Below are 8,312 nucleotides of genomic sequence, written 5' to 3'. Positions count from 1 at the left end.
TACTGTCTTCCAGGCTTCTCGAACTGTGAGTTTACTATTGTTCCTTTGGTAATTCATAAGAGTTTTGTAAGGAGTACTTAGAAATATGTAATTATCACATCTGTCGGCAAACTTTCAATTTATTCATTTATTTATTTATTGTTAAGAGTGGACTTTAGGTTTCATCATTATTTATTTAAATGCCACCATAGCTCTTCAGTAGATGTTCTCATTACTGTTCTTGGCTTCTGACCTGGGTCTTCCGGCTGTGAGAACACTCTTCTAACACCCCTTGGGCACCAGCACTCCAGACCATGTCCCCCTGTGGGCACGCCTTTTACTCTTCTTGGGCTCTGATATTCCTCCCCCGCTGACCCTTCATATGGATACCCACCTAATTCTACTGTGCTCTGACTTCTGATTTTCAAAAATATTAAATTTAAGTTAAAACTTCATTTGCTCTTCATGAAACCCAATAACTTAGATTTGAAAATAAATCAGTGATTGGAACATGGTTTCATGATAGCTTGGTATCAATTGTGAAGTGTTATGAATAAAAACTGATTATTAATTATTCACTTTTGTGAGTAGGGGAGTTGTTCTTAGTTTTGTTCATTTGTTCTATAGAAGTAGAGTGGAAATTTTCAAATGTGCATATGTGATAAATACATTAAATGCTAGGAAATTTCATTACTTTGCATTCAGGTAAACTAAGTAAGAAAATGTATGTCAAATTTTATTCACCTCATTAGTTTACTTAAAGTGCTAACATACAACACAGAAAAATCAGTAGAGCTGATGAGTTGAAATGAAAAGTCTTTAAATGCTAAGTCAGAAAGCCAGGTTTCATACATACCTTCTAATTTACTTTGGACAAATTAGTCTAAATCTTTTCCTCATTTGTAAATAGAAGAAGAATAATCTCTACCTTGTTCACTTTACAATCAGTGGGAAGAGAATAAGATTTGGAGTCAGATAATTTTGGATTTGGATCTCTGTTTTAATACCAATAGTTAAATGAATTTTCACAAATTGTTTAATTTTTCTTATCTTGCATTTGGTCATCAGTAACATGGCTATAGTAATGGTTACCTCAGAGATCTGAAGTAGGAATGAAATGGGACAATGATTTTTAACACCTACACCAGTGATTGTTAGGTCATACAGCATCTGACACTTAAGAGTATCAACAATTAGGAAAAAAAGAGAGATGTTATATACAAAATTTTGTTGTGAATTATACAATGCAACTTATACATTATTTAATTGGTTCTCTTTAAAATGATTTACTCATACTTTGTATTTCTCCTTTTGGTATTACCACAAGTGTAATAATTTATTTTCTAGTTATTTTTAAGCTTTATTTCCTATTAGACTATATGGAAAAAAGAACTAACTCTGCTCCTACAATATCCTAGTATTCACCTATAAGATTTTATTAGAGGTATTTGTGTTCATCTGTATCTTCCTTTACTAGAGTAAACTCTCTCAAGAAGTACCTGGCATAATGTTTGACTCCTGAGTGTCAAATGAATGTTGAATGAAGGAATGAAAAAAAGTATGAAATTCACATATGTTAATAAAAGCAGGCAGCCATACTGTGTCTCCTTTTCAACCATATTTCCAGTTCAAATATACTGATCTTAGAATTACCTAATGAAGCCATAGATCAATTGTCTTTTAAAAAATCTGCTTAAATATTAGAAAGTGCGCTCTTTATAAGAACTTCAAACTAGTTTTGAATATGGTAAAAGTATTAATTTCTCATTAAATAAAACTGAATTCACTTTCATTAAGAGAGAGAAAAACAGAAAGTTGAAATTAATGTTGTTCTTCACTTTACTGTAATGTGTTAATTCTTTAACTGAATGTTTAGGAATGGATTAAGGAAGTGTGTCAAACTGAAAACTACAAGAAAGGAGAAGTTTGAAAAGAGAATTTGTGATTTCCATTGATAATTTTCATTAATGTCTTCCATATGGTTAAAACTGTCAAATCTTAATAATTGTGTTATTACTATAAGAAGTGTTTATATTTTCTCTTGCTTGTAAATTTTCCCCCATCAAGTTGTGAAAATCTTCAAATATTTTATTAGATTTTTAACCTGGAAAAAGTATTGTATGTCAAATTATTGAATAGGGACATATAGCATTGACCCAGGAGAATAAATAATCTGAAACTCAAGAGGTAGGGTTGAGGAGAGTGCAGTGTTTGGTATCTAAGTGGATATTGTAATTTTCAGAAATGCAGCTAGACTGAGAACTTAAGACTCACTAATGGGTAAAAGAGGTAAAAGCAGCACTAGAATAATCTTACAAATATTCAAAGACAACCTTTGGCCAGTGGAGCCTTTTTAAATGGACTTTGTAGTCCACCTAAAATAATAATAGTTAACAAAGCTTGGAATTTGATTTAAAAACGGATCCAAAGCAACAGGCGCAAGAAGATGACAAAAGATCCCTGAGCGTCCAGCACTACAGGATGGCGTGTAGTTTTTTAGGGACAGTGGGCTAAAGAATTAGAATGGCCCAGTAATAATTCAAGGCCATTTCTCACTATACCTCTTCATCTTTCTACTAAGACCGGCATGTTAATTATCCTACAGATAATCTAAGCTATGCACTGGTAGTGTTTTTTGGACTTTAGTTACCTGGAAATTACCAACCTTCCCAAAAGGTTAGTACCGGATATTTCACTATTAGTTTTACCTTGGCTTGAATCATTATTGCACAGGATATGTTAGTGAAAGAATTATAATACTTTCAAGCTGTTGTTAGGCAACTGAACTTTAAAAGGAATATTTCTGAAGTACTTTCAAGACTGAAAATGTTAGCAGTGGAGAAAATGAGAGTATGAGGTTTCCGGCGCTCTTTTTACCTACAATTTTTAGTCTCCCCTGAAAAATCTTTCAAATTCTTAAAAATGGAAAACCTGTTAATATCGCTTCCCTGCTTAATACCCTACCATGACTTTTCATTGAACAGAATAAAAATTGTCATCTGTTTTCCATCTACTCTTCTGTTTCCATGTAGCCCTTTCCACACACACTCTGAAAGCCAGTTTCGATAAACTGCTTACTGCTTTCTCTATGCATTTTATGTAATGTTCTCGCAGCTGTAAATGACCCATTTCTTTACCTGGTGAGCAAGGACCTACAGAAAAATCCTCCACTCTAATGCCAGCACCTCTGTGAGTCTTTGGCGGCTCCGGCAGAGTTAGGTGATCTCTTCTTCGTGGCTCCTACGTCTCTAATGACATTGCTGTAGTTATGTTTATATGTTCATCCCTTTCATTAGTCTGTCAGTTCCTCAGAAGGAGAGATCATGTTCTATACCTCCATGATTCTCCAGTGCCTGGATATAGCAACTCTTTTATAAATCACCGATGAACAATGAATGAGTGAAAGACAAGAAGAAAAATATTACTGCTATATTTAAAGTAGATAACCAACAAGGACCTACTGTATAGCACAGGGAACTCTGCTCAATATTCTGTAATAACCTACATGGGAAAAGAATTTTAAAAAGAATAGATACATGTATATGAATAACTGAATCACTTTGCTGTACACCTGAAACTAATACGGCATTGTTACTCAACTGCACTCCAATATAAAATAAAAATTTAAAAAAAGAAATATCACTCAAATTTCAAACAGAATGAAAATTCATTGACTTGATGATTTTTTTTTTAGGGACAACTAATCTAAGTTTCCTTACATAACCGCTTTCCCTTTGCCAGGTAAGAAGAGTAGAATTTAAATGATGCCACTACATCCGATACACCCTTATGGTTACGGTAAGTTGTTATCACTTGAACATAGGGCTTCACTCTCTCTTTTAAACTCTGTCGCACCTTCATATCTATAGCCTGGTCCACCCCTTCACAACTGAAGAACGCTTGAGTGATTTTGTTTTCTTATATATTTTTAAGATCTACCGTTTATAATTTATTCTTTTCTGTCTTGCACATATGTAATGTCATCTTTAATGCTTTTCATCAACTTCTTTTGTATCTAGCACTCGAATGATGTTAACATTAAGGTAAATAATTAATATAATTTTGCCCAAACACTATGGAAACTTTGAGTTCATGGATATACAATTTGTTATCTTTTGCAGAGTTTGACAGAAATATTTTATTTTCATGTTAACACAGTAGACAGTTGCTTGAACAAAAATGACCTTTTCATATCATGAGGTCTTCAAATCCTCTACTGTGATTCAGTTTTGCATACTACACCTGCTGAGTTTCTAATGCAAACTATCACAGTGTGTGGTCCCTTCTACTGTAAACATGAATTCTTTCTCATTGTGATTTCATATCTTCAGCACTGATTATAATGATTCTTTGTCAGCTCAAAGCTGTCAACTTTGTTCTCAAAGAACTGCAATCTTAGCTAACAAAATACAGATAGCTAGTCACAGGAGATTAAATGTGGTCCAGTGCTCTCAAATATAAAAGACAAAAGGGAAACAAATATTTCTCTTCTCTCTCAATGACAAAAAAAAAAAAAACTTGTATAATTTTGGTTGTGTCCTATCATCTTATGAATGAAATTCAATATTTTAATAAAGTAGTTGACATCCCTTTTTTTTTATTTTTACCACAGCAATTTTCTAGATACAAGCCACTTATAGTTATCCTTCTGTTTAATCCTCCTTAACACATTTCCCTTTTCATAAAAAGTGATAAAATACACAAACACTCAACTGCCTGATTACCCAAATACCTCTGCTAATTTGCCAAGGTTAGCAGAAATGGGGCATACAGTATATTGTTGGCTATGCATGGCTGAAGGGTGCAGAAACAGCACAAGGCTCTATATTTCACACTCCATAAACAAAATGGTGAAACACACACTAGAAAGGTACAATACTTATCTAATCTAAATTCAGGCAACATCAGTAGCTTTGATCTCTATTAGGTTAAATCACTGTCTCTTCAAGGAATGACCAAATCATTAACCCAACAAACCAGTTGATGAAAACACTCATATATATGAATACTGAGTAAGCAACATTTCTGATGTGGTGAAAAATAACTCCACATAATTGAACAGAACACTAATGACTGAAGTTGCTCCAAAGCTTTATCCCTTCTTTCATCTATTTGTCCACTCATACAAAAAATATATATATTTAATATCTATGAACAAGGTGCTAGGCACTGAAATAACAAAAATAAAACAACAATTTCTGATACTCTGAAGCTCATGGTTTAGTGTGAAAAGCCGGCCATATAAACAAATAAATAAAACAGAACATTGATAAGACTTGTATCTAAGTCATAACAAATGGTCCCCAAATCGTAGTGGTTTATAACAACTAAGGCTGTCATATCCACAGCTAAGGCTGTGGTTTTCCTCTAGGTCATTTTCACTATGGAACTTCAGCTAAAGGAACAGCCTCTCTGTGGAATATTTTTGACTTTAAACTTTCTGCCTGGAAGGGATACATGTCAATTCCACTTATATTTTACTGGCCAGACCAAATAACATGACCAAGACTAACAACAACCTGGTGTAAAAGAATAATCCTCCTTTTGTAAGGTTAAAGAAAAAAAAATTGAGAATAATCATGCAGCTGTTATAGCACTTTAAAGGAAGAATAGACCACAAGCTTTTGGAAGATAGTGTGCAAATCAGTGCTAACTCTGGAAGAAACTAGTGTAGGGAGGGCTTCACAGAGGAGGTGACAATTGAAGCAGGTCTGGTACATTAATGTACCCTGTCAAATATTACCTTCTCTCACATCATTAAATAGGAAAAATTAATTCTCTACAGAGATTCAGAGGAAGTCTTGGAGGCACAAATTGAGAATAGCATGCTTGGGTAACAGTGAGAAGTTCAGGACTGGAAATAGAATATTTCTCAGAAGGAAAAAATAGTAACATGAGGCCAGATAATAAACATTTTTGAAGACTAGACTATGGGGATTAGACTAGATTACAATTGGCTTTGAGGAGTCAAAGGAGATATTTAAACAAGAAAGGGACATGGACTTAACCAGACCCTCTGGTCTCATAGGGACATGTGATGTATGGGGCAGTTAGAAAGCATCCTCAGGAAGTAGATGTAGGTCTGAAATAGGGGAGACAGAGCAGGACTGAGAAAGGGTGAACTATTCATTCTTGGAAAGTTTTAATTATTCAAACACATTAGTTAACATATGGGACCTTAGCTAATCAGTCATTGGAACTGAAGTAAAAGTGATTAAATACAGGAAAGAAAAGATATTTATTCAGTGACTCCAACCAAGGTTACATGTTATGATATTAAAATATTGTTAATTTTTAAATTATAAAGTATTTTTTTAAATTGTGGTAAAATATAGATTATATGAAATTTACCATTATAACCATTTTTCAGCATACATATCAGTGGCATTAAGTATATTCACATTGCTGTGCAACCGTTGCCACCATATATCCATAGAAGGTTTTTTGTCTTGCAAAACTGAAACTCTGTATCCGTTTTTTTTTTTCCGCGGCATGTGGGACCCTCCCAGACCGGGGCGCGAACCCGGTTCCCCCGCATCGGCAGGCGGACGCGCAACCACTGCGCCACCAGGGAAGCCCTGTATCCGTTTTACAACAACTCCCTGTGACCCACCTCTCCCCAGTCCCTGGCAACCCCCATCCTACTTTCTGTATCTGTGAATTCAGCTACTCTAAGTATGTCATATGAGTGTTTTAATGGTTTTGAAAGAAAAATTAACTAGGAATAATTCTATGAAGGATATATATATTCTACTATATCACTCTAATTATAATAAACAATTTATGAAATTATGAAATTTACTGTCTCAGTGGTCCCATGGCCCCACTAGCTTGTAAAACTTATGTTACTCAAAATAACAATAATACTTAAAATAATAATACTCAAAATAATAATAATACTCATAACTCATATTTATTATAGAAAAGATACAATAAAGGAGCATCCAGGAAAAGATACATAGGCAAAGACTGAAGTAGTCAAACGTGGGCTTTCTTGTCCTTCCTCCAAAGATGTATCTTTTTTTCCTCCACCATCAAAATGCAGAGAATTGTGTGAGCTGTCCTTGCCCAAGAAAGCCTGCTTAGTCTTTGGGTTCAAATTTCTTAAAAGGAGCTGGTCACCTACCTACCATGTGACCAGCCATGATGCAAACCCCAATCCAGGCATCACAGGCACAGCCCTGAATCTTTATGTTCACTCTGAACAGCTAACAACCTGGTCCATCTTGATGTACCGCTTTGGGTAAACAGAATAGCATCATCCGCCAGTAACTACAGGAAAATTCCAGTTGACTACTTCTCAGAGTTTGACTAAGCGTGGTCACCATGGCTACAGGGATAAGCAAGAACAGAATAAAACAGGCCTGCTGCATTACATTTTTCCTCACATGTACATATTTTATTTTTAATATTTGCAAATATTCAACATCTAACAGCTTCCTGATTTCCAATTTCAGTGTAGTCATCTATATTAAATAATAATGAATCAAAAATCTTTGAAATAGTTTTTTATATATATTAGATCTTTAGAAAAATCTTTGGCATTTCTAACATTATATATAAGGTACATGTAAGTCAATGGAATCTCAACCACTAATTAGAGACAAACTTTTCTCCTTAATTTATAGTTATTCCAAACAAAAATCTTATTGTATAGGTCAACGTTCCCTGTGGAATTTAGAGACTTGCAAAGAGGCAAAGTGCACATAAAGAACAATTCTGGGTGCAGAAGTTTAGGTGAGTAGTGTTGGCTTAATAGTCCTTGGAGCCTCAAATTTCAAAATTATGCCACCGAATCTTCCCACATTACTCTACATAAAAATTGCTTCTCTTTTCTAACCAGCCTACCATTTTAGCTTCTCCCTGTAATACCTCCTTAAGGTGAAATAAACATCCACTTTCAGCAAATTGGCTTGTAATTTACTCACAAATATAGGTTTTGGGGAAAAATTAAAGTAGAATACTGGATTGTACTTACTTTCTCCTTTTGTAGAAGCTGTTTAATTTAATTCTGGTTGGTAAAACATATTTTATACAATTTCAGTCTTTTAAAATATATCCACGCTTGTTGTGTTGTCCAACATGTAGGCCATCCAGTTGAATATGTCATACACAATTAAAAGAATGTATATCGGGGCTTCCCTGGTGGCACAGTGGTTGGGAGTCCGCCTGCCGATGCAGGGGATGTGGGTTCGTGCCCCGGTCCGGGAGGATCCCGCGTGCCGCGGAGCGGCTGGGTCCGTGGGCCATGGCCGCTGCGCCCGCGCGTCCGGAGCCTGTGCTCCGCAACGGGAGAGGCCACAGCAGTGAGAGGCCCGCATACCACAAAAAAA

The sequence above is a fragment of the Physeter macrocephalus genome, chromosome 13, assembly GCF_002837175.3.
Source record: "Physeter macrocephalus isolate SW-GA chromosome 13, ASM283717v5, whole genome shotgun sequence".
Classification (NCBI taxonomy): domain Eukaryota; kingdom Metazoa; phylum Chordata; class Mammalia; order Artiodactyla; family Physeteridae; genus Physeter; species Physeter macrocephalus.
The sequence above is the reverse complement of the archived record's forward strand: the minus strand, read 5'-3'. Positions refer to the sequence as shown.